General features: G+C 42.2%; 1 protein-coding gene and 1 pseudogene across 1 annotated transcript in view; both read right to left on the bottom strand.

The window, feature by feature from the left end:
- The window catches only part of LOC126482030 (multiple PDZ domain protein), a 1,476,438-nt gene that overhangs the window by 1,447,848 nt on the left and 864 nt on the right, over positions 1-27,726 (bottom strand). The gene's annotated exons all lie outside the window — the stretch shown is intronic.
- On the bottom strand, positions 23,336-23,453 carry LOC126482730 (5S ribosomal RNA; annotated as a pseudogene).

Below are 27,726 nucleotides of genomic sequence, written 5' to 3'. Positions count from 1 at the left end.
AAAGATATCAACAACGACATGGATTACAGAAATAAGATAATAATTACAAAGAAACGACATGAAATAAACGGTAATAACACAAAGAAACTTTTTTATTAATAAAATGCTAAATTTAGAAGGTTTCCAAGGCACAATAAATTAGACATTAGAGCGAACGTGACCAGAAGAAAGGAAAAAACAACATGGGGAGAAGATAGAAAAGCATTAGGAAAGACAGGACGCAAAAACACCATAATAATTTTAAATGAAAAGAAGATAGATTTACATTAAATATAATACGCATGACGACTTCGCACATAAAGTATTATTCTAACGACCGATGGAAGTATTCGACATCATACGACTAGTTGTGGTAACCTCTACGCACCTGGTAAGGTCTCTCTAAATTCGAGTCATCTTCATCTTTCTAGATAGTTGCCAGTTTTTCATCTCTGAGTATCCCCCCCCCCCTCCCAAATAGCGATGAAACGTAGGACAATAGTTTTATGAACCGATCAGGACTCTCAGTGCGAGATATTTGACATAAGTGTGATGTAAAGTGTTAGGAAAAATGTATCAACAGAGAGTTTTGACGTCACTGCTAGCTGTTCAGGACGAATTTGAATGCATTCCTGAATTTATTTGTGAGTGTGACACCCAGCGACCCGAAGACACGGCTCGCAGAATCTCTTGAGAAGAAGATCGTTAGCGCTCGATGCTCTGAGAGGAGAGAAACGCTAAGAACGACGTTGGACTGGGCGAGCGCTGATTCTTGGGATTCCTAAGTAAAACAGGTTCCTCGACGCGATTCCTCCGTAATTGAAATTCGCGTGACTGGCATGTGTCCGTTAGCACTAATTTAAGAAGCGAACCGACCGTGCAGCAGCATATCCCAGCAGAGCAAATAAAACGCAGCTGCGTGGCGAACTGTCTCGAAAGGTATTGTTCCCCCTTACGCTTTACTCTGTATTTCGAAACGCGAAATGTAGGCTTCTAGTGATTGGCGAGGATACTGTACTTATCCACGTATACCTTACTTTAAATGGTAGTAGTTTACAAGGGCGCGCCTTTTTGCGAGATGCACATGAATGTTTTATTTTGTCTGTACACCCAGACACGTTTCACCTTTTTAACAAGGTTTCTTCAGTGGGTGGCCTGGAATATTACAAGATTTTTCGTTTTAACATACTGTTTTTTTTAAGTAGTCCATGGAAATATTTTATAATAAACTAAAACTGTACTTGCAGTTAAATGTCTAATTCATTATTCGAAAACCATACATGAGGGAAAACTCCATGATTTTCAAATAATGAATGCCATATGATAACATACGATTAAAGGTCTTTGCACTTCTAAACTGAAGTGAATAGCCTCAAAACGAGATGTGCAATCGCTACGCTGTTTCTAGGAAATGAAAACACCATATGCAGTGTGCTACGACACAAATCTATACATCCAGATATAGTTCTTTGTGTTCATTTCTTAAACAGATCGATTTCTATTTTTACTACAAAACCAGTGGCGACGTATGATTTTGATCACTGTGGGGCTTTTAACAGGGCTCTAGTGCAGAAAGTTCACGAGCTACTACGGTTACACTCTGTGAGCGTTTTGTCTGCCCTGTAAGGACAACCACGATCGCAAAACCTGTGGCTTTTGTAACAGAATATGTCGTTCAGAGTGATTACTATTAGACGCGGTATGTGAGCTGGGAGTCTTCCATGCGATGACCATTGGACGTTGCGTAGCTTTTGAGACGAAAAGTGCACGTAGGCTGCTCTAATTGTCGTTTTATGCCCATTCATAACCACATGTTTTTGTAAACTATAACCGTAAACTGTTAAATAAGTGCTTGACTTTACCTACAAATGAGAAAGACGTAACTTCTGGCTTCACTTCGCATAACCGTAATGACTGAAGCTCGCCTTTATGTCTTCCGTCACGGACTTAATTGTAGGTTTGAAATCTTAACACAGCGGAGACAGGGGCGCCCGCCATCTACATACGGTGTTTCAGAGTCCTTAGGGGGTGATAGATGGCGTCATAGAGAACACCTTTTGTGAGAGACAAAATATTTGCCGTCGCTTCCCAGCGTCCTCAGTATTCGCCTGGCCTGGGACGACGAGATTTCACCGAAATGACAAGGTCTATCAACCAGGTGTGCTACATACTACCTAACCCAGGAAACTGATAAAGTGAGTTTCAAGAAGAAAACCACAGAAGTGTGTGTCACCAAGCGGAGAAAGATATTTAGAAGGCAATCAGGAACTTCAATATTGCGCGGCCTACCACCTTTCGCGAAGTGCAGATGAACAGATGATAGGCAACACATACTGCAAAGTTCCTACGCCCTGCCGCCTCCCGACGGCATAAACAGTTGAAGTGTCTGAGAACATTTTGTCTCTAACTAAAGATCTTTCCCCTGATGGGATCTCTCCCCCTACACGTTTGTAGCAAAGACATTGAAACACCCTGTATGTAACTATGGATCATATTTGACAAATCCAGCGGCACGGAGGAACATTTGTTCACGCGGGCAAAGAACGCTCTGTCCAATGAGCTGGGCAGTCATCGTGCTCTCATAGTGTGTTCCTCCTTTTTAGGAATGAAATGTTTTGCAGGCACCGGTGTAACCTTACATAGCACACATACACTATACGATCAAAACATCCGGAAACCTATTAATAGACATGAAAATGGGGTGTGTCCCCCTTCACCGTTGTGACAGCTTTAACTCTGCTGGGGATACTTTCAGTGAGTTGTATGAATGTCTGTAGAGGAATAGCGGCCCAGTCTTCCTCAAGAGCCAAAAGAAGGTGCTGGACGCTGGGATCTGGAGGGTAGTTGACATTCCAACTCATCCCGAAGATGTCCTGTTGGAGTCAGCTGGGGACTTTAGGTGGGCCATTCCATTTCAGGAATGTTATTGTTCACAAACCATTGCCTCGCAGATGCTTCTTTATGACAGTTGAACTGTCGTGCTGATACAACCATCACCTCCGAACTGTTCCTCTGCTGTATGCACTACTCAATGCTGCAAAATGTGTTCATATGTTTCCGCATTTACTGTTTTCTTAAGCGCATTGAGGGGTTCACAATCCAATAATGAAAAACACCCCTCTGCCATAGCATTACCTCTTCTGTACTTGACCGAGTGAGGTGGCGCAGTGGTTGGCACACTGGACTCGCATTCGGGAGGACGACGGTTCAATCCCGCGTCCGGCCATCCTGATTTCGGTTTTCCTTGATTTCTCTAAATCGCTCCAGGCAAATGCTGGGATGATTCCTTTGAAAGGGCACAGCCGACTTCCTTCCCCGTCCTTCCCTAATCCGATGAGACCGATGACTCGCCGTTTGGTCTCTTTCCCCAAAACAAACTAACCCAACCAGTCTCTCTCTCTCTCTCTCTCTCTCTCTCTCTCTCTCTCTCTCTCTCTCTCTCTTTCCCTCCCTCTCTATCGGATTACCACAGAGTCTAGCAAGATTGATGATTTCAAATCACTTGTTTCCAGTTATCCACAATCCAATGGATTCGCTCTTTACACCACCTCATGCGTCACATAAAAAGCATTCACTACAGAAATGTATGGCTTATGAGGAGCTGCTCAACCACTGTATCCCACTGTTTTTAACTCCCTCCGCACAGTCGTCGTGCTCACTGGACTAGCAGCACTTTGATACTAGCAAGTGATTCCCATCACTAATTCACTAATTTCGCGCGATTTTTTGCAACACCCTCCACAACGTTCGACGCTTCCTGTCCGTCACAGTTTAACTGTGGTTGGTCCTTCGCATTTCCACTTTACATTCATTTGTACAGCTTTAAAAGGGTTGAAATGTCCCTAATGAATTTTTTACTCAGGTGAGATCGAACGACTAGTCCACGTTTGAAGTCACTGAGTTCTTTCGTTTCTGGACGACGGGGCTTCAGATCCAGGTCCGACCACGCGAAGTTAGGTTTCCCGTTAATCGCTTAACGTGAATGCCGAGATGGTTTCTTTGAAATGGGCACGGCTATTTCCTTCCCTATTTGTGGTTCATCTCTAAATGCCCCAGTCAACTCCACTCTCAGATTCTTAACAGAAATAGGGAACGTTTTATTTAAGGAATGAACACGTTTTGCTATTAAAGATGTTTGCCATCATTGTTGAAATCACTGTAAAGGTTACGTTTGTGACGTAAGGGAGAGAAGTCCAACCCGTGAAAATAACATAGCAGTTGCATCCCTCGTGGGGGATATATTTGCGGTTTTCCTTCTATGCGACTTAGTCGCTATAAGGGTGAACTTGAACGACTTGTACAAACTTCAGGAGGTAATTACTTCCAGGAATTGGAAAAAAGTAGTTCGTATGAGTGTATGTCCAGAAATCCATATTTTCCTCCACAGCTGGCACTGTGCCATTAACATTCCCCCGGAATACGTACTGTATTCTGTCTTGTTGTAGACTGATATGTTGTGTGTGGCTCTATGGGTACTGCAACTCAAAGTATGGGGCCCGCCCCCAGTTGGTCCTTATATTTCTACTGATGCTTCCTTCACCTCTAATAATTGATTTGTTAATACGAAAAATGAAAAGTTTGGAGTCCATATTAAATTGTTAAGAATGGTGTAACAGAATAAGTAAACCAATTTTAAGATCGGAGGAAAGCTACGGCTTTTGATATGCTACCTGTTAGCAACGTCACTAATAAAGCACTGCAGCTTTGAAATCAGTCTTCGGATTATGGATAGCTTTACTTTATAACTGGAATGTTTGATGTTTAGAGCTATTAATTTTTAAAAAGAAATACTAAATAGCATTCGACTGCAGTCGAGCAAATAGAATGGCCGAAAGACTGTCCAGATGCATTGAGAAAAGTACCCTAGAGACAGAATAACAGCCGAATTACCAAACATTTGTAAGTGCTTGTCAGGTTTAGTGAAAGGGTGTGCGCAGAAATACCGGTTATGAAGCAGCGCCAAGAGTCTCCCGTGTTACATAACGGAGCAGCACACTGTGGCAGTCCGAGTACACCGGACAGGCGCCGCCAGCCTAGCAAAGGTGTGCTGGGCGCAGCAGGTGGCCGACGCACTAGGACTAGACGGTAGGAAGTGCAGCGCGTGCACGCTGGATGCTCTCCATGTTTTCTTAAATCATTTTAAAGAAACTATTCAGTTAAGAAAAATGATTCTTTCGCATCTCGTAGCTTTCATTTGTCAGCTTCTTGGTGAACTGTCCATTATTTCGTTAACAGGCCTAGTTATCGTAACATTTCGGGGTTAAATAACCAGCTACAAGAAAATCGAATAGACTGCACTGAAAAATAGGTATTGCTATGAGTTTGGATTTGGTGTATTTTAACCTATAAATTACTGCATACGAAAAGTGGCTAACATATTGAAATTTTCTTTAAACTTCGGAAGATATCTATAACTAGCATTCTTTCTAATCTCGTGGGAATTTATTGTATGTAGGGTGCTCACTTCCACTCGTACATGCCCAACAATGTATCAAAAATGAAATGCTCATAAAATCCCCGGTGTCTCATAAATGGTTCGTGATGTCGAAATGAGTTATTAATATATGAGTGCGCACTAGAGGAGAATATTTTACCATATGGTTAACATGTGGTACATCCTACACCTACAGAAATATGTAACCACAGACTTCATCAATGCAATAATGTATTTTTTAAGACAGTTGATGAAACTGGAATTAGTCTTGGGCTGCAACATGTAAGTGAAGAAATCAGTTTTACAAAGAGAATGAGCTGTGTAACAACCTACTGACCTGACTCATCCTGAGTTTCTCGTTTAATAATACACTGTTTCAGCATTCTGTCGCAATTGCAACTGCATTAGCGCCTTAGTGAGGAGAAATTGTGTAACCTCTGTTGTGTTTTGTAAAAAGAAGCAAATTTTAATATGGCAACAAAAAACATGTATTATTTAAAAATTGACTTTCATGATGCTCCTCTATAGAAAGAAAGGATAAGAATTCTGAGGAAAATAAATCGTTCCATGAGTTGTAACACTGTAGCCCTGTGTATCTTTAATAATGAGCAGCTGGGGTTGAAAAGTGTCAAATGATTTTATTTCTATACGACAGTGATCTGAGAAATATGAAAACAGTTCCCGTCAAAAGGAGCATCTTTTTGTTCCTATCCCCATCCATAGTGAATCCCCGACCTTTTTCACCTGAAATATCTTCTGATATATTAATGGAGAAATCTATATACATATTGATGAGTAATGGCAAGCAGCTCACAGACTGAATCAACCGTGTTTTAACGAAAAGAACTACTGGCTTCAAGACAGTAATTCTTGTGGAGACAAAATTACTGTTTCGTAGCTTTGAAGCTGCGATCACTGACGACTTGCAGAATCTTGTCAACTATTCATCAAGTTCAAAACAGATTATCACTACTTTCAGAAAACACAAAAAGATATTTGTGCTGAATAAGTTTAGTCAGTTATTCTTTACATGAATAGGAACGAAAAGACAATATGCTATTTGGTATGAATTTTTCTTTCTTATTTCTCAGACCATTGAGGTGTTGAAAAAAGTACATTTGTCAAGTTTTAATCCCAGCTATTCATTATTAAAGTTACAATGGGTTACAGAATTCCGCTGCTATTGTAAAAGAAGGAGAAATTTATTGTTGCCTCATTTGTTAACCTTTTTTTCTTTCAGGGAAGGGTTATCAGTGACACATATTGTGTAACACCTACATTTATCTCGGCGCCAATTTCAATTTTGCTTCTTTTGGCAAACTGGGGTTTACACAGCTTCACCTCGTTAATACAGCTGCAGTTGTGACAGAATTCATAACAGTGTATTATTAAACAAATGTTTATGAGACAGGCCAATAATTTACTAGAAAGCTCATTATTGGTATAAAAATAAAACTGTAATTTCCTCAGTTATGCTATTTACATTTCACCAACTATCAATGGCCTTAAAAAAGTACATTATTCCATTGATAAAATGTGTGGTAATCTGCATATCGTGGTAGACTAAGTTCCACGTGTAAACCATATTGTAAAATACTGTCCTCTTTGTGTACTATCATTTGACAGAAATTCATTTCGATATTTCGAACCGTTTATGTGATTCAGTGAATCTTATTAATAGGTCACTATCGCTGTATTGTTTGTGGCACAGTAGAAGTTTTCTTGACTCTGGAAAAAATATACATCTCTTCCCAAGTTTAAGAAAAATTTTAAAAATAAATCTCTTCCCAGTTCAAATAAAAATTCAATAGGCTGCCTATATTTCACAGGCAGAAATGTATGAACCTAATATGACGGAACGTAAACTCATACCGATCCCAATTTTTCATTGCAAATTATTCAAATTTCGTGTGATGGGCCGCTTAATTACCAAATATAAAATCATGTGAAAAAGCTTGCAGAGCAGCTGGAGGCGGGTGAGATATTAGTCATACAGTCACTGCTGGACTTTCACTAGCGAGCTCATCATCGTTCTCTCTGTGCACCTCCAGGCGCATATAACAGAGTTTGGCCGCGAGGGGAAGGGAATCAGCACGCAGACTACTGGCTTTCGTTGTATTCTCACTCTTACACGAGAAGCTATGGCGGTTGCAGCACAAGGAATAACAGCTGTTTGGACATACGCTAGACCCGGAGAGATTGGTTCTACACAAACTCTGAAACTGAGCTGCATATATTTGGTGATTCGGTTGGTGTTATCTGGGATACCTTCCGTAGTGCAGGCATGCAGCCTCTTAACTGTTCCTACTGTGTCAGTCGAGAAAAATATCAACTCGGCTAGTTCTTGGTATGGGTACCGCACCAACGCACCTCCGTTTTACTGCTATCGCTCCAACATCAGTGTACTTCATGGAAAAGCACGAAGTGTATTATGAGGGAATGACATTGTGTATTCCATTCTGATGATAAAGTGATGCAGCCTTATGTAAGAATGTTTCATTTTTGTTGCAGGTGTGATCCTTGAAGGAGAAAGAGGTTACACATCACAGAAGAGGGTACACCTTCATGAAAAAAGGATGGTAAGCATTCACCAATCAAGTTCACCATCAAGCGGCTGTAGGAAAAGTTCTAGAACACAGGAAATATGGAAGATGCAGGAAAAGTGCTCAGTCAAATGTGCTAAAAACCAGAAAAATTGATCTCACACATGCTGCACATTCTCTGAGTCCTATGATGATGTGTGACGTCTTTCAAATCAGTCTGGTCTTTATGGTGTTAATCTACAAACGACGTTGGCAGAAATGTTGAATGCGTCGGTACATAATTCGAGCTGTTTAATAAGTTGTTTTCGTGTTATAACTTGCATGTTATGAAAGCATTCCATTTGCTGCATTGAAAAGTGATCAAAAACGCGTTGTTATTGGTACGATTTGTTATAATTAAATGTTAGTTAATGACATATAGGTGGTTAAAGTCTCCAGGACATCGTAACATCTCCTAAAATATTCCTGGACGTTTTTATTAATTTAATAGCAGTATGTGCCGTAATACCCAATGTTATCTGTGTATATAAGAGTGCTCTCTCTCTCTCTCTCTCTCTCTCTCTCTCTCACACACACACACACACACACACACACACACACACACACACACACACACACACACACACACGAGTGAGTGTGGTCGATTTTGTAAACTTGCCAGGGAACATGGGCCAATGAACTACTAGATTGCATTCTACGTCACAGCCCAATTGGATTTCAACTGAGCATATTTTATAAATTGACCCGTAAAAATTTCAAATTTTTGGGAGTCATAAATTCTTGATTAATATTGTGTGTAATTGTCGGCGGACATCCAAACACACACACACACACATTTACAAGAAGTCGAGAAAATTAAAAAAAATACTGCAGTAAACAAATGAAATAAAAGATTTTTTTGCTTTATCTAGAGAGGAAGTGCATTACAGTCCTGTACTTTCTTGTTTCAAGTCTTGTATTCGACACATTCTAAAAAGTCCTGCTACTGAACAGAAACGGTAGTCTAATAAGAGTGATATTGCAGTTCTGCCAAAAACTGAGAATGATTAAATAATTTTTATTTATGTGGAAGATTATTCTAAATTTGTATCGCACTATTTGTAATATTTAAAAAAAAGTCCTTACTGACTGGAATGAAACTTTTCAGTTTGCCTTGAATCATCATGCTCATGGGTACTTTAGTTTTTATTTATGTGTACTGCAGACAGAACAACGTGGCTAGCATTGGAGAAGGGAAAAAAGTGTGCGTTTTAATAGATCTAACGTAGTAGTATTACGCGTCCATTTTCGTAAACAAACTGTATGATTTGCGCGCCAGATACGACCGAGAACCATCCCCAGAGAGCTCTGCGGCCGCAAATCACGATGAGGCCCACGTTCCGTGTGGTAACGAACTCGTTTCTATGCGTGCAACAACCGCGATGGAAACCATGTTCGGCAGCTTCAAGATGAGAAACACGTCGCGTGCGATGACGGCTTTAGCATGCAGTTTCAGTGGAGCGGGCAAAGCAGCATGGCAGTCGGATCAGAGCAGGGCAGAGCTTGCGAAACCGAACCGTAGTACTGCATGGGTATGATAATAGCGGCACTGGAAGCAGAGCGGTACAATATTGACGGATCAAGTTTTTTTCCCCGCAGAGCTGCGACCAGTGTTCGAGTAACTCCAGCTGCGTTCGGGCAGCTCTGGCAGAATTCGCCTGTTGCTACAGATACTTAAGCATTGTGTGGACACTTTGATACGGCCGTTTAAAGTAGGGAGGGGGGTTCGTCGTTTTTAACTATGATTGCGTATGGTATCGGTAGTGACCGGGCCTATGCTACCTCGTTTACTGCGCTGTTAACCTCAATAAGCAACTGGGGCAGCCATTACTGAATGAATATGTTCTCCTCTTTGCCTTGCAATGTACGTTATTTTGGAACGAATTACCCTTCTCCATGCCATTTAAGTGATACGAGTACCGAGTATGACTTCCACAGCCAGGCGCCTATGCAGGGCTCGGTTCTGGGTTGGGGTTGGGTGTTCACAATTTGTTTATTGTCTCTCTGTCAGCTTCTACTACTCCTCTCCCCTCCCCAAAATATAACTAGCCGCCACCGCCACTTTTAACGTGCCAGCGGTATATGCCAATAATACTAACAAATAAGGTATGGGAAATGTTTTAATATATTAATAATAGTTTAAGTGCTATAAAATATTTAAAAGTAATAATAATAATCTGTTTACATCAGTGAATAATTCATTGCTTTAACATAAAGTCCAAGAAACTGCAGTTCAGAGAAATAACAATTTTTTTAAATTTGGAAATTTGTGGTAAGTTTCTATGGGACCAAACTGCTGAGGTCATCGGTCCCTAGGCTTACACACTACTTAATCTAACTTAAACTAACTTACGCTAAGGATAACACACACACACACACACACACACACACACACACACACACACACACACACACACACACACGTCCGAGGGAGGACTCGAACCTCCGACGAGAGGGGAGCCGCGCGAACCGTGGAAAGGCGCCCTAGACCACGCGGCTACTTCTCGTGGCCACAGGTTTTGAAAAGCATACTTCTGAAAATTTGAGAAGTTCACGTGTCACTTTTAATTTAAGATCTAGAATACCATCAAACTATTACAACTTTGACAGCGTCATATTTTACGCGATATCAAATCGAAGTGTGTAGCCACAATTATTGGTATTTCACTAAGCACTACGGTTGTGAACACTTGTGTGCGGACTATAGTTATACGTGTTAAATGCAATGGACAAATAATTAGTCACCTCCAGGAGACATGACGCTAATACCGTGTGAAATCACCACTAGCCTTGATAATGGCCTCAATTCGGCGAGAAAAAGAGGCCACACGTGTATGCAGGTTTGCCATATCCAGCTGAAGATACTCATCGAGGATTAGATCCGGCAGACATAATAAATCTTGGGGATGCTGACTGCTACTTTTCCTCCTTTCCCACGTATTCGAAGGCAATTTCTATGGGACTGACAGACGATTTAGCGCGGCCTGTCAAACTGCTATAGAAAGCGTGAATGTTCGTCAAACCAGGAGCGTACGCATGCTGCTCTATGAACACGGCAGTTGTCATCTTGCAAAGTGGGAGTGTCCACTGCTTACACATTATCGTAATGTACAGCGTGCTACTTGCAGGTCATACACGTATGACTGTGCATTCACATCTTGGATCAGAGCGTCCGGCGGCGCAAAACTGTTTGGAATTCGCGATGGCTTTCCAAGACTTTACATTTTTATGTGCTGGTGCGCTTGCCCTTTCGGCTGAAGAAAGGAAAACTCACAAAACGCAGCGAATACAGCAACGGACTCCACATAACACTCAGGATCAAATAGGCATTCTGAAACAAACATGGCGGCATGGTGCCAAGGATAGTACTGTGCATGCACAAGCTCCGCTTCTTGTCGAGTATGTCGCGATAAACCTATACTCAAAATGATGCAACTTGTATACGCGGGAAGGTTCGGATACAAGTTGCGTGAACTTTTGTGTCAGATGATGTATCGCGACATGTCAGACTGACACGACGCTCATACAAGTTGCGATACATGTATCCTAGTGTAAACGTACCTTTAGACCTACATTAGGCTGTCGGTGCGTCTGGTGTCTCGCGTCATTAGAAAAGACGCCAAATAGCGACTCGTAGGACCACACTACCCGCCTCAACTCAGCTACTGTACAGTTTCTCGACCGCTACGGTCGCAGGTTCGAATCCTGCCTCGCGCATGGATGTGTGTGATGTCCTTAGTTAGGTTTACGTAGTTCTAAGTTCTAGGGGACTGATGACCTTAGATGTTAAGTCCCATAGCGCTCAGAGCCATTTTTTGTACAGTTTCTGTGTTGTTTGACAGTTACTTGTGCCATAATGAACAATGAATGGCCTTTTGCTTTGTACCCGACTCCAGATATACTTTGCACACAGCTACCTTCGCAATGTTCGCTCAGAAACTGGTTGATATTTATGGTCGTGCATATAAGTACGGCAGCAATTGCCATCCGGTTCCAGTCCAATGGCCACTGATAAGCCGTATCGCTCCTATCTGGTTCCTATCGGTTAGGATCTTCTTACCACCACTGTTATTACACCACGTTATATGTCTACGAGTGGTACACCATTCCTTGAGGACACGTTGGACAGTCAGCGATGAAGCGCCACCAAATTGTACAACTTCATTCATCATGTGGTCCAAATACGACAGCCCCTTTCTGCCAAGTGTCCACATCTACTCTTCTCACTGTGCACAAGCACGCTACTTTATTGACATGACTGGTGGCACCGATGGATGGTCACATGACCACATCGTAGCGGCTCTACACTATGTACAGCGTTACAAAGTGAAGTGTGATTTGCTTGGCGAGTTTACATAATTGTACGCGAAGCGACGTTGCAGTTGTACGCACGCTCCATTACAATCTGGGCCCGACATTGCCTGGCCTTCCAAAGTGAAATTCAGCAAGGCAGCGCCAGCCTCAGAGGGCGCTGTCTGTCCGCCCCCTGGGCGTTCTCTCGACTGGACGCAATTGGAGAGGCGGAGGCGACGCCCCCGACGTTTCGCGCCGCCGCGAGCTAATGGCTCTCGGCCAGCGATTCGCCTCCCCCTCGCCGCTGCCGAACGGCAGCCCGCAGCGCTTCATTAGCGAACCGAGACCGCGGCCCGACTGCCCGGAAAGCGCTACCGCTACGGGAATTAATTAGCTTCAATTAGATGAACCACCCTCCGTCCCCACCCTGTGCGCTCTGTCAGACAAAAGAACCGCTCTCTCGTTCACTGCCCCCTACCCTGTTTCCATTTTTCTTCAAAGTTGGACACTCGACTCCGCTCATATCGGAAGTTAAATGGACGTAAAGAGGAGGAGCGAGTGGGGAACCTGGGTGCGCTCGGCAGCAGCAGCAGAAAAGTTGCTGTGCAAACTTCAGATATTGTGAACGTGCGCTGCCTCTGTACAACTTTCCAAACGCTTATAACGGGGGAAAAGCGTACCTTTGAAGCACAGTTCAATAACACCATGCTTGAACGAATTTCACAAGTGTCTGTGTGTATGTTTACTTGGTTTTGGGAGTCCTTTCCACCAAGTCTACCTCTATAATATTTGATCCTTCGTAAAACATTTGAAGAGTGTGCATAGCATCTCAGTGACAGAAATCAACTATAGCTTTCATGCTCATCGGAATAATTTTGCTGCAAATTACTTCACACAGCAGTTAATGTGAGAACAGCAGTCAAGCGATTATAGATTGCACACTTTAACTTGTCGGTTGACTCTGTGGCGCTCCAGAATATTTTCGCTCGTTGCCAACCTCAGCTACATAAAGTATTGTGTGCCAAAGCAATAAGCATCGACTACGAATGGTTGTCTTGTTCCACTTAATGACGATGGTATTTACAAAAGTGAGCGAAGAGGCGTTACCTAGTATCCTACAGAGCGAGGTGGCGCAGTGGTTAGACACTGGACTCGCATTCGGAAGGACGACGGTTCAATCCCGCGTCCGGCCATCCTGATTTAGGTTTTCCGTGATTTCCCTAAATCACTCCAGGCAAATGCCGGGATGGTTCCTCTGAAAGGGCACGGCCGACTTCCTTCCCCATCCTTCCCTATTCCGATAAGACCGATAACCACGCTGTCTGGTCTCCTTCCCCAAACCAACCAACCAACCTAGTATCCTACCGTCTCCCCGTCATCTTTCCTGTCACTTTTATGTCGCATTAAGCCATTACATGTTCATTTATTTTATAAGTTATAATACGACTGCCCTGGGAGAAGGAGACAGAGCTTGTCCCAACAGCCCATGCACTGCGAGCCGATCGAAAGTGTCCTTTCCCAGCGTCCTCCGCTCGGGGGCCAAGTTCGAGCGTGCGGTCTGGAGAGAACTCTCCACTGGCTAAATCAGCTGCTGGCAATCTTTGTATTGTACTCACAGAGACCAAGACACTTGCTTGGTGTTCTTTCCTAAGGGCACAGGCAAAGATTCAGCTTGAAACGAAACCATTTCAGATTACACAGTATTAGAGCAAATATCATCACGCAGCTATCTGGACTGAGAAATTGGACGTGATACTAATCAAGACTTTGAATATTACCGCCTTGAGTTTATGGTAAAATACTTTATTTATACAACCAATTTTAGCCATTTGACGATCATCAAGTCCCTATATCCAAATAAAACAATACATAACTAACATTACAGACTTAAACTGTCGGGAACCTCTTAACTGATGTAAGTATTTACACCAACATACATGTAACAGAATGGCACATACTGACATAAAAGTATTCACAGTATCATGCTAGGCGAAATATAAAATCACTGTCGTCAAATGATAAAACTGTGAACAATACATTGAAAATAAATGTATTCCATAACACAGTGAGATGATCCATTGGGAAAACCACGTAACATAAAGACGTAAATAGTCCACACTTGTACAGAGTTACCTGTCATCATATCATACTATAAATTATGTCCTCAATCTATAAAAACTGTGCTATTAAGTGTACACACTGACGTTAAAACTGTAGTCAGCGTTAACGCTGTGAACAGATTCATACCATGCACAGATGGCTCAACAGGTGATCGCTGTTCACTGGTAGAGCCAAAGATGGTCATAAAATTCTACATGCATCGAGATAGCGACTATCATCTTACTATTACTTCGCTGTGTGTCGTCTGCTACGATAAGTACATGTGACAGTCCTAAGAGGTGTTCTATATGTTGCAACCAACAGCAATTTGCACGTGTTACAATTACAGTGGCGGTGGCAGAAAAATTTACCTCAGTTAACAGATTCGTGGCATCAAATGAAAAAAAACGTTTACTGTTACAGGTCACTAATAGTTTGTATTTAAAACGCGTTTCGAAGGTTTAAACCTCCATCATCAGGTGTATTTACATATGTTAGTATGATACACGTGCGTGTTGTGTTACGATTTTGGGGTACCTTGTGGTCATAGGCTAATTTCTCTGTCGTAACATATCACATGTGAACTGTCATATTCTATAAGCAAAGATAGTGTCTGGAAACTATAAGTATTACCTAGTGGCTCTTAGCAGTTAACAAAATATGACAGTTTCCATGTGATGTGTTAAGACAGAGAGAGGTGCCTGTGACCACTTGAGACAGCTACACAAGGTACCCCAAAACTGCAATACAACATGCTCATATTTCATACTAACACATGTAAACCTACCTGATGATGGAGATTTAAACCTTCCAAAACGTGTTGTGGATATTTGTAAACAGTGACTGGTAACAGTAAACTTGTTTCATTCGATATCAGTAACAGTCATGGCAAAACCTAACCTAAATTTTCGTATTTACATATTCTTGACACTTTAAGTATCTGATGTTGCTAATGAATTTTATTTGAGACATACGAACCTGTTGAAGGTCAGACGACTAAAATTAGTTGTATAAATATAGTATTTTACCAATAGCTCAAGGTGGTAATATGACACTTTTCAAATACGTAAGAGCTGTGGAGCACAACCTCCTGAAAACTAATCAAGACACTGAAACAAAACTATCCCGATATGAACATATTTGTGGTACTATCGGTTCAATTTCAAGAACAAAAACGTGCAAGGTACGAAATTAAAGTGCGACGTAACTAAGAGGCTTCCACTCTTTTTTAGTGGTGAAGAAAGCAAATTGAAGAAAAGAAAGCCGGCCGAAGTGGCCAAGCGGTTCTAGGCGCTTCAGTCTGGAACCACGCGACCGCTACGGTCGCAGGTTCGAATCCTGCCTCGGGCATGGATGTGTGTGATGTACTTAGGTTAGTTAGGTTTAAGTGGTTCTAAGTTCTAGGGGACTGATGACCTCAGTTGTTGAGTCCCATAGTGCTCAGAGCCATTTGAACCATTTTTGAAGAAAAGAAACTTAAGTCGAATACAGGTTGTCGAAGTGAAATTTCTAAGTAGAACAAGAGGTTGCTCTAGTCGATTACAGATTATCGAAATCAATTTTTTGCGATAAAAATGTTGCTATAGAACAGAATGTCAAGAACTATGAGTCGAGGCAGTCCAGCAAAAAATACACAAGGAACGGACGGTCGTGTAGTATCTGATACCTAAGCGCTTCGAAATTATAATATTTTCTGAAGGCTGCATTGGAATAATCTCTAAGTCATAAGAATATAAGTTCGTTGATTTTTTAATATTTTTCCACCGTTTAAATTTTTATAGGGTTGTATCGGACATGAAATTGTAATGTGTAAAATATTTTTATCACCAAAAAATTTTAATTGTTTCGTGAATGGCTATAAACTTGAACTTGTCCACAAGCTCACCTGGTTTCTCAAAGCTGTCAACTCGTTCTTAACTGCTCGCTCCAGCTCGTGGATTCACATGACCGCGACCTTAAATCTTCACGTCCTCGCATAAAATCGAACTACAAGTCTTCACCGACTTTCATATTTCTCCTATTGAATCGTCGAATTCTTTTCAATTGCTCTGTATATTTGTATACTGGATTTAAGAAGTCCTCTTCATTAAAAAGACATACGCTGGCTGTTTTATTTTTTAACATGACCATACAGTGCTATTCTTGTTCGTTACTGAATATTCTCGCAAAGACTGTTATTTTTTAAAACAGGTTTCATGACCACCTCTTTGCTTTCCCGTCAAGCTTTAAGTATATCACCTAAAGATGTTCTTGGAAATGAACATTTCTGACTCACCTCCCTGATTGTCATTTAAAGAAGTCTGGCTTTTCCTACGACTCCCTTTATATTATTTTCATCCCATTTACGTCTTGACTTCTCATCTCTGCCTGTGAAACGAAATAAGCGTAAAAATTGAAGCGTTTGTGCTTTCTTTTTTGTCCGATAGAACCCGAATCTAGTGCGATGATAGTTTAACGTTACCGTCGTTATTACTTGGGCTGTTGTCACGGACTGAGGGCCGGTGCCTGGAGTGCCAAGCCGCAACTGTGAGATTTCTGTGCGATTAGTAGGATCTGTGTGCACTGCACATCACAGTTAGTAGCGAAAACTAACATGGATGGATGTGTACGAAGGAAAGGAGACGGGGGGAGGGTTGGCAAGGGGGGAGGGGGGAGCGGACGCTTGCGTGTGAAAATGTTCTCGAACGGCCCTGCACGGGATACTGTATAGAGACAGTCCCAGCCGTATCTAAAGATACAATAAAAATGTAATACTGCTTACAAACAGTACAGGACACTCTTCGAGTTAAGTAAGCGCACCGAGAAACTATGTAGGAACAGATAACTTGTTGCTACTCCGGAAAGCACTGCGATTTTAATTCAAACTGGCGTCAGTAGTCTTGTTCCTCCATAGTTCGCACTGCAATCGTGCGTCGAGTACTCACACTAGCACTAGCATTTAGAAACAACTCTTGTCGGACACAATCCGCTGTCCGATATTACCTGCTCTTTGCCCGCCTCAACAACTAGTTGTTCTTGTTGTGGTCTTCAGTCCAGAGACTGGTTTGATGCAGCTCTCCATGCTACTCTATCCTGTCGAAGCTTCTTCATCTCTCAGAACCTACTGCAACCTACATCTTTCTGGATCTGCTTAGTATATTCATCTGTTGGTCTCCCTCTACGATTTTTACCCTCCACGCTGCCCTCCAGTACTAAATTGGTGATCCCTTGATGCCTCAGAACATGTCCTACCAATCGATCCCTTCTTCTAGTCAAGTTGTGCCACAAATTTCTCTTCTCCCCAATTCCATACAGTACCTCCTCAGTAGTTATGTGATCTAGCCATCTAATATGAACCCAAGGAAAGGCTTCTGTAATCAGTTTTCTTGTACAATACACGGGAAGAATCTAAAGACGTAAGAGCAGATGGAAGGAAATTCTGTAGATGATATAGTTTTAAAAGCCTAATGCGAGAAGTGAATAAATAAGAAGAAGAAGAAGAAGGGAAATGCAACGCTCACGAAACAATTGTGTAAGTCACCACACCGAACGAAACGCAATTTTATCTGTTTCTTTCAGACTGAAGTGTTTCAGCATGGTTGCTCCATCACCTGTGTGTCCTGTGTACAGTATGAGGTATATTATTACAGAATTAATACAGAGATAAATACAAAGAAATGTAAGTTAACAAGCTAAAACAGCCATATTACAACGCCATAGACGATCACTCACTGCAGTAAGTAACAAACGACCGTTATCAAGGAGACGAATATATCTGTCCGGAAACGTTTTACGTTGAAACACCTCATAAATCTAGCCGTGGCAAAGGCAGATGCTATTTTGCGATTCAAGAAAAAAATGCTAAGAATGTGTGATTCCCCCATGAAGGACGTCGCTAACAAACCAACATTCGAGCAAACCTTTAGTATTCCTAGATACTTTGTGGCCTTTACCAATTTTAGTTAATGGAATACATGCAGCATAGTAGATGAAGAACTGCAGCCCTCGTCAAGAGTTCGCATAGCCAGCGTGAGAGTGTCGCAGAAATGCACAAAAGACTGCAGGCGCAGACTTTACAAGAAACACTATCTGGGCCACGGAGAGTCTTACAAAATTTCTAGAGCGCACATCACCATACGTATTACGTCCTACAACAGGCATTCCATGTAACGACCGAAATTCGGATTTACACAGAGCATTACCGACAAGCTTACTTGCAGTATACGATCAGCAAATTCGTTTGGAAGGTGGAGCCGTGGGAGGGGGAGGGGGGGGGGGGGGAGCGGCGTGTGGTCGATTGCCTAGTACAGCTGTAGCTCGACGTATATTCCGAAGATGGTACTAACTGACTGCTAGGTAAGAGATTGAACTAAACTATTTGTTTAATAAATTGAGATTGGCTTCACTTGACAGATACAAGTAGTGGAAGCTATAAATTTCTTCAGAGTGAAATTCTGTATTCTGGTCTGACGATGACCTGTCTTTCAAAGCCAAAGTTCCACTTTCTGGGTTCACACATTCAATTCGGCTCTCTACCATGGCCTGGAGAAGCAGCTGCTGTTTAGAAAGGTCAGACTGAAATAAAAATGGAAAAAGACATGTGGATCTCAATGTAAGACAAACTATAGAGCTATTAAATATCTGTGTTACACTGTTTGTCAAAGTTGTATTTACTGGTAGATATGAAACAATGTGGAGAAGCCAAAATTAAATCTGTGAATACTGAGAATGGAGATTTCACTCCCAAATTCACGTAGCTCAGCAATGAACAAAAATACAAACAATTGAAGGACTTCTATTAATAGAAAATACACGAACTTTTTTTAATCCTCCGTCTATGTTTCTTTTTCTCTCAGTATTAAACAACATACAAGTTCTTGTTTTCTGTTCTAGTTTAGCGGCTATGGCTTTTGTACTTAATATCCGTCACCTTCCTTACATGTTAACATGTTAATTTTAAATTGCAGTTAGTTTCGGAGTAGCGCGTCATACAAAATCCCAATACCAAAAAAATCGCTATAAGTATTTCTACTATGATACTTCTTATCAGACCTAAATAGAGATATATCACCGAATTCGTCTCATATGGATCTATTGCAGCCGAAGAAATACGATAATATCAGTTTTTAAAAAAGTTTGTACTTATGTTTCGATGATTAATGGAACTGCGGAAAATTGTTTACAGATAGCACGGTTACTATTCGTCTAGGTGAAATAAGATTACTTATATCTTTAATGTTAAAGTTATTTAAGATGAAAAAGATTATGCACCACGTACCACATGCAAAAGGATGCAGTGGCTGAATGACAGATAACAACATTCAGCCTAAAGCTATATAGTTGGAACATCTCTTACAAGACATAGGTACCGAGTAAGAAAGCGTTTATCATAATGGAACCAGTAAGGTGATGAAACGGATAAACATACGTGGTTTCAGGCAGTGGTGTGGAGTTCCATCATGGCCGATGCACTGTACGACGACTACATGAGCTCCACAAAGTCTCCAGAAGATGTCTATGAGAAATGAATGTATACTATCGGACTTTTGAAGCAAAAAAATATATTATTCAACTCACAACTTCATAACAATTTTGAGACTATTGTTTGCAAATAACACAAAACTTCCTCTCTTACAAACTTCATAACGAAAATGAAAACACTATCTTAAAAAACGCACTCTATGTCTCTTGCACTGTCAAATTTTCATGCGTAATGTATAGAAGGCAATGTTACGCACCCAATATGTAACAATATCTACATACAAAACACACACACACAAACACACACACACACACACAAATACCGCTACATACATAACATTTCAATTTTTATTTGGGACAATGGCAACATTGTTACAGAAATAATTTAAAATAATTTCAGTTCCTCGATTCTGACCCAGGTTTTAGGGACGCTTCCCTCGGTCGTCAGCCAACTGCCGGAACTGGAAGTCCTCTCTTAAACATTATCCGTTAGGATTCCGTCTGCCTCTCTTCCCAGCCTCCTGTTATATTTGGCTGAAAAGGACATGTCCTAAAACAATCCGCCCTGTTAGTGTATATACATACTGCCTGAACAAAATGCAACTCTCTCAAGGATTGTTTCAGCGGCACCAGGGTATAATACGTGCATACTAAAGGTTTGTGCTGTTAGTGATTCATTTGTCATATTCATCGGCGATTAGATGACGCACAGGAGGCTAGTCTGATGTGTCCTGTTTTAGCTCTGCAGGCAGTAACTGTGCTGCGTTGGGGAGTGAAGTGTTTGAAACATTCATTCAAGAATACACCCATGCCCCACCGAAGAGTACGTCATACTGAACAGATTAAGCCATTTGAACGGAGTCGCATTGTAGCGTGCGGGAAGCTCGCTAGGTGTATCAACGGATTGCTGCACATTCTGGGCACAATGAATCGGTGGTGTGTCGCTGCTTTCGACATTCTTCTGTGGAACGTTACCACACCTTAGACCAGATTCTGGACGTCCAAGTGATACAGACGCACATCAAGATCGACGCATTGTGCGATCAAGGGTTTCCGTCCAAACGTCATCCAGGGACAAAATCTGGGCACACGTCGCACTTGCTGTGTCGTCAGAGACGACACAAAACTGTCTACTTGCCGCAGGATTAAGATCACGTGTGCCTCTGGCCACGCTACCACTGCTACTACGACAGCGCGACGCATGGCTACTCTTGTGCCGTGAAAGAGTTGACTAGAGAGTGGAATGGCGCTCTGTCGTCTTCAGTGACGAGAGTGCATCATGTCTTTATGCGAGTGATGGACGTTCTCTTGTACCGAGTAGATCTGGTGTGCGACCTGTTCCAGAGTACATTTGTTCACGACACATGGGTCACATCTTAGGCACCATGCTGTGGGGGGGATCATCAGTTACAAATCGCTGTCACATTTCGTGTTTTTGCAGCGTAAGGTAACCAGTATCTGCTACATTCCATGGGGTGTTATCCCGTGCTACCGCCATTTGTTTGACAATAGGTGACACGCTGTTTCAGCAGGACAATGCACGTCTACATTCGGCTGCTGTGACGCAACGTCCTCCTCGTGGCGTACATCTACTCCACTGGCCTGCAAGAGCATACACAGTTACACACCCATTTTGTCACCAGAAGAGGGGCACCCTGTACTGTGACGTGTGTTTCATTGTTTGATTTGAATATACTATCATATACTCCTGCAACATGAGCGACCTGTCACCTCACTTGTCAATAAAATAACCTTGTCCTTGAAGATGTGGCATTTTTTCCCAGAAATGTATGTATGATAGGGCTACACTTGTTGAGCAAGTCATCGGTTTTACTTCGTCAAGTATGTGAACAAAACACTTTCACTAGAATTTCATACTTTTGTATGAGATATATAGTCGCAGAATTAAATTAAAAGTGCACTTGGAGAGGAAATAAGAACAACTGCAACATTAACAAGATGACTGGAAATACACTGCAAAACACAAGTAAAGGTTCACTTTTTCGAAACGCCGCAACTGTCCCCCACTGTGACGTAAAAGTTTGAAATTTTGGCCAAGGGTGCCTACAACTTCCCTCTTGAATGATAAATACGCATGGTGGCGTGTGACGTCACCCTCGGGCTCGGCGACCCTTCAGACAGCAAGGTGTTGACACATCCGAAAAAAAGGAGAGAGCTCAGAGGTTCCCGTGTGGTATAAGGTGGGTTAACGATGTCACATTGACACCAAATTTCACAACAACTCTGCCCAACGCCGCTGTGGACGTGCCACACAATGGTAAGGTCGTCACACACCCTATTCTTTTGACGCTTCTGCGATGGAGGTCGGAACCACAACTCTCAGCGTTGAAATTACGCTGTTTTCTTGTGGATGGCCGAGGACAACACTGCAGACCCCCCGCCTCTCAGAATGAGGAGGTGGTATAAAGGGCCTCTATGGAACCATCTCCTTTGATTGGGCATTGATTTCAACACATTTTGCGATCGAAAACGACAGTTCGTAAGGTGATGAGCAACAGAACGACGTTCTTGACAACTTTCGACGCTGCTGATACACCCATGGGCAACTCAAGGCTTCTCTAAGGACGTCGTGAGCCAGCAACCACATTGAATTTGATAGCACGATGTTGGAGTGCAGTGCGACTACAGTTTTTGCTCTGGTGTACAAGACAGTACCACTAGGGACCGTTCGACGAAATATGAACGCGATCTGAAGCAGCAAAGGATGCTGATGCTTTTTCGGCCCTCCTGTTGTGACATTATCACGGAGGGGTGCGACATTAGCAAACGCGTGAATAAAATGGCATATGGTCCCTGTAAGACCTTCAGTTCGGCAACATCCTCCGTGTTACCCGGCCACCTTTGATGATCACTTTAAAAATGAACCTGTATAGAGAAAAACTGCGACGGGGTGCTACGGACTTGCAGACAGGCAACCCCTTGACACCCCTCTCCAGATGCATACTAGCAGGCGCTAGAATATCAACGTAGCCTGTCTGCAAATGCCTTCGACTCCGGCACAGTTTGTCTGTGTGAAGGTACATTTTTAAAGTGCTCAACAAAGGTGGACGGATAGGACCTATGGTGTTGCCGAACTCGGGAGTCTTAGAAGGATATTTTGCCGTTTTATTCATGCATGTGTCAATGTCGTACACCTACGTGATCACGTTATAGAAGGGGGCGAAATAGGAGGGCTGATGAGCATAAGTTCCCTTTGCTGCTTCGAATCGTGTTCATATTTCTTCGAATGGTTTTGAACAGTCCCTAGTGGTTGCACGCCGTACTAAAACTAAACTACTCCTGCACAGGCCATGAAGAACCAAAGGTATCTACTGGCCACCGTGTCATCTTCAGCCCACAGGTGTCACTGGATGCGGATATGGAGCGGCATGTGGGCAGCACACCGCTCAGATTCCGAGACCGGAGCCGCTACTTCTCAATCAAGTAGCTCCTCAGTTTGCCTCACAAGGGCTGAGTGCACCCCACTTGCCAACAGCGCTCGGCAGACCGGTTGGTCATCCATCCAAGTGCTAGCTCAGCCCTACAGCGCTTAACTTCGGTGATCTGACGGGAACCGGTGTTACCACTGCGGGAAGGCCGTTGGCTGCCCCCAGTACACCCAGAGTAAAAACTGCGGTCGCACTGCACTTCAAACGTCTGCAGCCACGTTCAGTGGTGTTGCTGGCCCACGATCACCTTAGAGAGGTGTTTAATCGTCCACGACAGTATCAGCAGGGTCAAAAGTTGTCAAGAATGTCGTCATGTTGCTCATCAGACTGTGAACTACCGTTTTTGACCGCGAAATGTATGTGAATCAACGCCCCAAGAAAAGGGGCACCTCTATGCCACCTTCTAAGGCCTATTCGTGTCTGAAATGTTTTCATTGGCCACCTACAAGAAAACCGCGTGACATGCTGGGCGTCGCGGTTCTGATCTCCATCGCAGGGGCGTTAAAAGAAGGGAAGAAATGTGGATAAAAGGGGAATATCACGACCTTCCCATGGAGTAATACGTCCACGGTGGCGTTGGGTAGAATTATGGCGATATTCGGTGCCAATTCGACATTATTAATCCACTTTAAACCTCACATGAACTTCAGCCTTTTTTCGCATGTGTCAGCACCTTGCTATTTGAAGCGTCGCCAAGTCCGAGGGTGACATTGATGAGGTCACGTCTTTGTCCCATTACAGAGGAAGGTTGTAGGCACCTTTAAGCCACGTTTCAAACTTCTACGTCGCAAAGGGGGACAATTACAGCGTATCGAAAAAGTGATGTTTTAGTTGTGTTTTTCACTGTAGTTCCGATGCCCCAGTTCTGATCAAGGTTTCAGTAGGTTTCCCATGGTTGTCAGACAAATACTGGAAAGCCCCCCATACTGTGAAAATATATATATAAAAAAAATCACCATATGAGGGGCTTTCCAGTATTTGTCTGGCAACCAAGGGAAACCTAATGAGACCTTGATAAGAACTTGGGCACCGGAACTATATATATATATATATATATATATATATATATATATATATATATATATATATCCTTCCAACCACAGCCTACCACGTTCCCGGCCGGAGTGGCCGAGCGGTTCTAGGCGCTACAGTCCGGAACCGCGCGACCGCTAAGGTCGCAGGTTCGAATCCTGCCTCGGGCATGGATGTGTGTGATGTCCTTAGGTTAGTTAGGTTTAAGTAGTTCTAAGTTCTAGGGGACTGATGACCTGAGAAGTTAAGTCCCATAGTGCTCAGAGCCATTTGAACCTACCACGTTCCCTCTCAACCATATCCTAACGTACCCTATAGTTTTTCCCCCGTTCCACCAGCTACCCCTCCCCTCCTACGCAATAAATATTAGATGCCTTCTGCATCTTCTTATCAGGATCGCGCACATCAATGTTTATAATACATAACCAGCACCACCGTTACATCGCAACAGCACTGGTTCGATCCTCTCAATCTATTCTTACTCGTAATTTATGTAGAGCATCCATTTATATCGCTAATCCAAAAAATTGTCACTTATGTATAGCTTTTAAAATCAAAATCATCATATTATTTATTTCACAGTATACGGCAATGTAAAACCTGTAGCGTTTAAGCCGGATAGCGGTTTCATCCGCTTGCAGCCTGCCCTTGGGAAACTGAAATAACAACAAAGAAAAAATTCCAGTAATTACAGGATTCTGCATACACCCAATGAGACTTTTTTTTTGTTGGGTTGTTTTGGGAAGGAGACCAGACAGCGAGGTCGTCGGTCTCATCGGATAAGGGAAGGACTGGGAGGGAAGTCGGCCGTGCCCTTTCAAAGGAACCATCCCGGCATTTGCCTGGAGCGATTTAGGGAAATCACGGAAAACCTAAATCAGGATGGCCGGACGCGGGATTGAACCGTCGTCCTCCCGAATGCGAGTCCAGTGTTTAACCACTACGCCACCTCGCTCGGTCTTTTTTTTTTTTTGTCTTTCTGTTACTAAAACACAGCTGGTGAGATTGAAACCATATAAGTCAAGAGGTAAACAGTGCGGTAACTTTTATGCCCAACACCGGTTGGTACAGCGGAAACATCTCACTGAAGCGACGGTATGCACAGGCGTTTTTTAATTCCACACTGCAGAACAGGTATAGAGCTAGTAGTATGTATGTAGGTGAATATCCTCTACACTAGCCGAGTGCGTCCTTGCAAGAATATATAAAGGTAGTGTTACCACTAACTCACTACTCGAGCAATGAAGAGAAAAAAAATCTGAACTATGTTGCTGCTATCACTTTTGTTTGAACTTTAACTCTTTATTACCTATCATTACGTACCTAACTTTCCTCCCGATTGGTTAAATGTCTGCAGAAAAAAGAAAATGGGATTTGTGGGTCCGTCTTGACGAACACTGTTTGCTCTCCCCAAACTAGTTTCGGAAAATTTTTGCTAACGTCAGTGGATTTTATTTTAACATGTATGAAATACAGAATTATTACATAGTGGAACAGGTGAATTTTTAACTGTTGCTTTGAGTTCTCAGCCGGTGATACCATATTTTCTACTTTTTACATTTACCACAATCGCTACGTGAAAAGTCAGTTTTGAGTTTCTCATTCAGAAAACCAACTGCAACATGAGCCTTTGCCAATAATCAAATTTAAATTATGACTTAACATAACATCTGTCTTTTAAAATTGTGGAAATAGAGCTGTAACGGAAAGATTCGACGAATGTCAAGAGAGTGTACCATGCGTGATAATACATTATCCTCTGTTATCCTAAGTTAACGTATTCCACTAGGTAATCATTCCACAGATAGAGGCGCAACTACACCGACAAAATTTAAGAAGTTCTTCAGGAATAATTATTTTTTAATTATTTCAGTATAGGGAACTTGTGGTCTTCGGTGCCTCGTTACCGAGTAATTGCATTTCATTAGATTTCTTACCCCCATTTATCTTTCTGTCTGGATTACACTAAAAATATCTGGACAGCACTGCAAATGTCGGTATGCGATGTGTGCCTCATTTGAAAACAAACTTGTTCCATTCAGTCACAGTATTTGCTGTTGACAACAGTAATACCCACTTTAATTTCGCATGCAGGCTTGCATTCAATACTTCTCTGTTCTGACTCGGGCTTGTGTGTCCGGCAATGTCAGTTTCGCGTTAAAAGTGATACACAGTAATATGGGCAGGTTTACTGATGAAGAGATGGTCGATACTCGTCTTGCGTATGGTTTCGTTGAATGCAATGGGAGAGTGGCACAACGCCGCCATCCTGAACTGTTCCCGCAGTGAAGACAATCACGTCATAGTTCGTGCGCGTCTGAGGGTTTTTCAATTACTCTGTATTTTGTGTTGTATGTAGCGTTGCGCTCTACCGAAACCACGCTTGGTGACGACTTTTTTTTTTTTTTTTTTTTTTTTTTTACTTAATTAAAACCGCACGCCATTCAGTTTGTCCAATGTGTGTTCTATATCCTTAGGACATATAAATTACATTTCAGCAGTAATAAAAATTTGTTGATCACGTAACTTCTACGCTTTAACCAAAGCAATTACTTTTGCGTGCGGTAGCGTTCTCGCTTCCCACACCCGGGTTCCCGGGTTCGATTCCCGGCGGGGTCAGGGATTTTCTCTGCCTCGTGATGGCTGGGTGTTGTGTGATGTCCTTAGGTTAGTTAGGTTTAAGTAGTTCCAAGTTCTAGGGGACTGATGACCTAAGCTGTTAAGTCCCATAGTGCTCAGAGCCATTTGAGCCATTTGAATCACTTTTGATGCAAGTAGCGTTTACATGAACAAACGTGAAGAACTCATTTTTATTGTTACTATTATTATTATTATTATTATTATTATTATTATTACTATTGTACCCAATAGAACGTTCTTCAGCAGGATCAAAGGCAAGAGTTTATTTTGTTATTGATACGTGCGAAAGCTGTTCATGAATGATAGAAGTATGTTTCATATAAGCTCGACGAAGTACTTAGGCAATGTTTTATACGTTTTTGTTTCTCGTTACAAATCAACAATTTTCGAATAAAACCTGGATTAAATAATGACAATTTCAATTTTGCTATAAATATTGTTTATTTTTAAATAACTGACAGGGGGATAAATATGTAGGGTAAAAATGTTTCGCAGGTTACGCGCCCTTTATACTACACAGACACTGGTCGCATACACAAAGTGAACGGAATGAGGTAACGCCCGACAGGTATGCAACACACCCTAACGTGCAGGTAAAGCGGTTACAATATAAACTACCAAAACTGCTACGATAAATACCGTAGACTATGCTTGCTTGTGATAGACTACAGTAGCCTACAGCTGATTAGGAACTCTAGTTGTACATTTTGGTGAGTGCTATTGCAGAATTTTTCACTGTTATGCAGTTTTCACAACA

Source organism: Schistocerca serialis, chromosome 5 (assembly GCF_023864345.2).
Source record: "Schistocerca serialis cubense isolate TAMUIC-IGC-003099 chromosome 5, iqSchSeri2.2, whole genome shotgun sequence".
Classification (NCBI taxonomy): domain Eukaryota; kingdom Metazoa; phylum Arthropoda; class Insecta; order Orthoptera; family Acrididae; genus Schistocerca; species Schistocerca serialis.
Note: the sequence above shows the minus strand (reverse complement) of the source record. Positions and strands in the feature narration are given on the sequence as shown.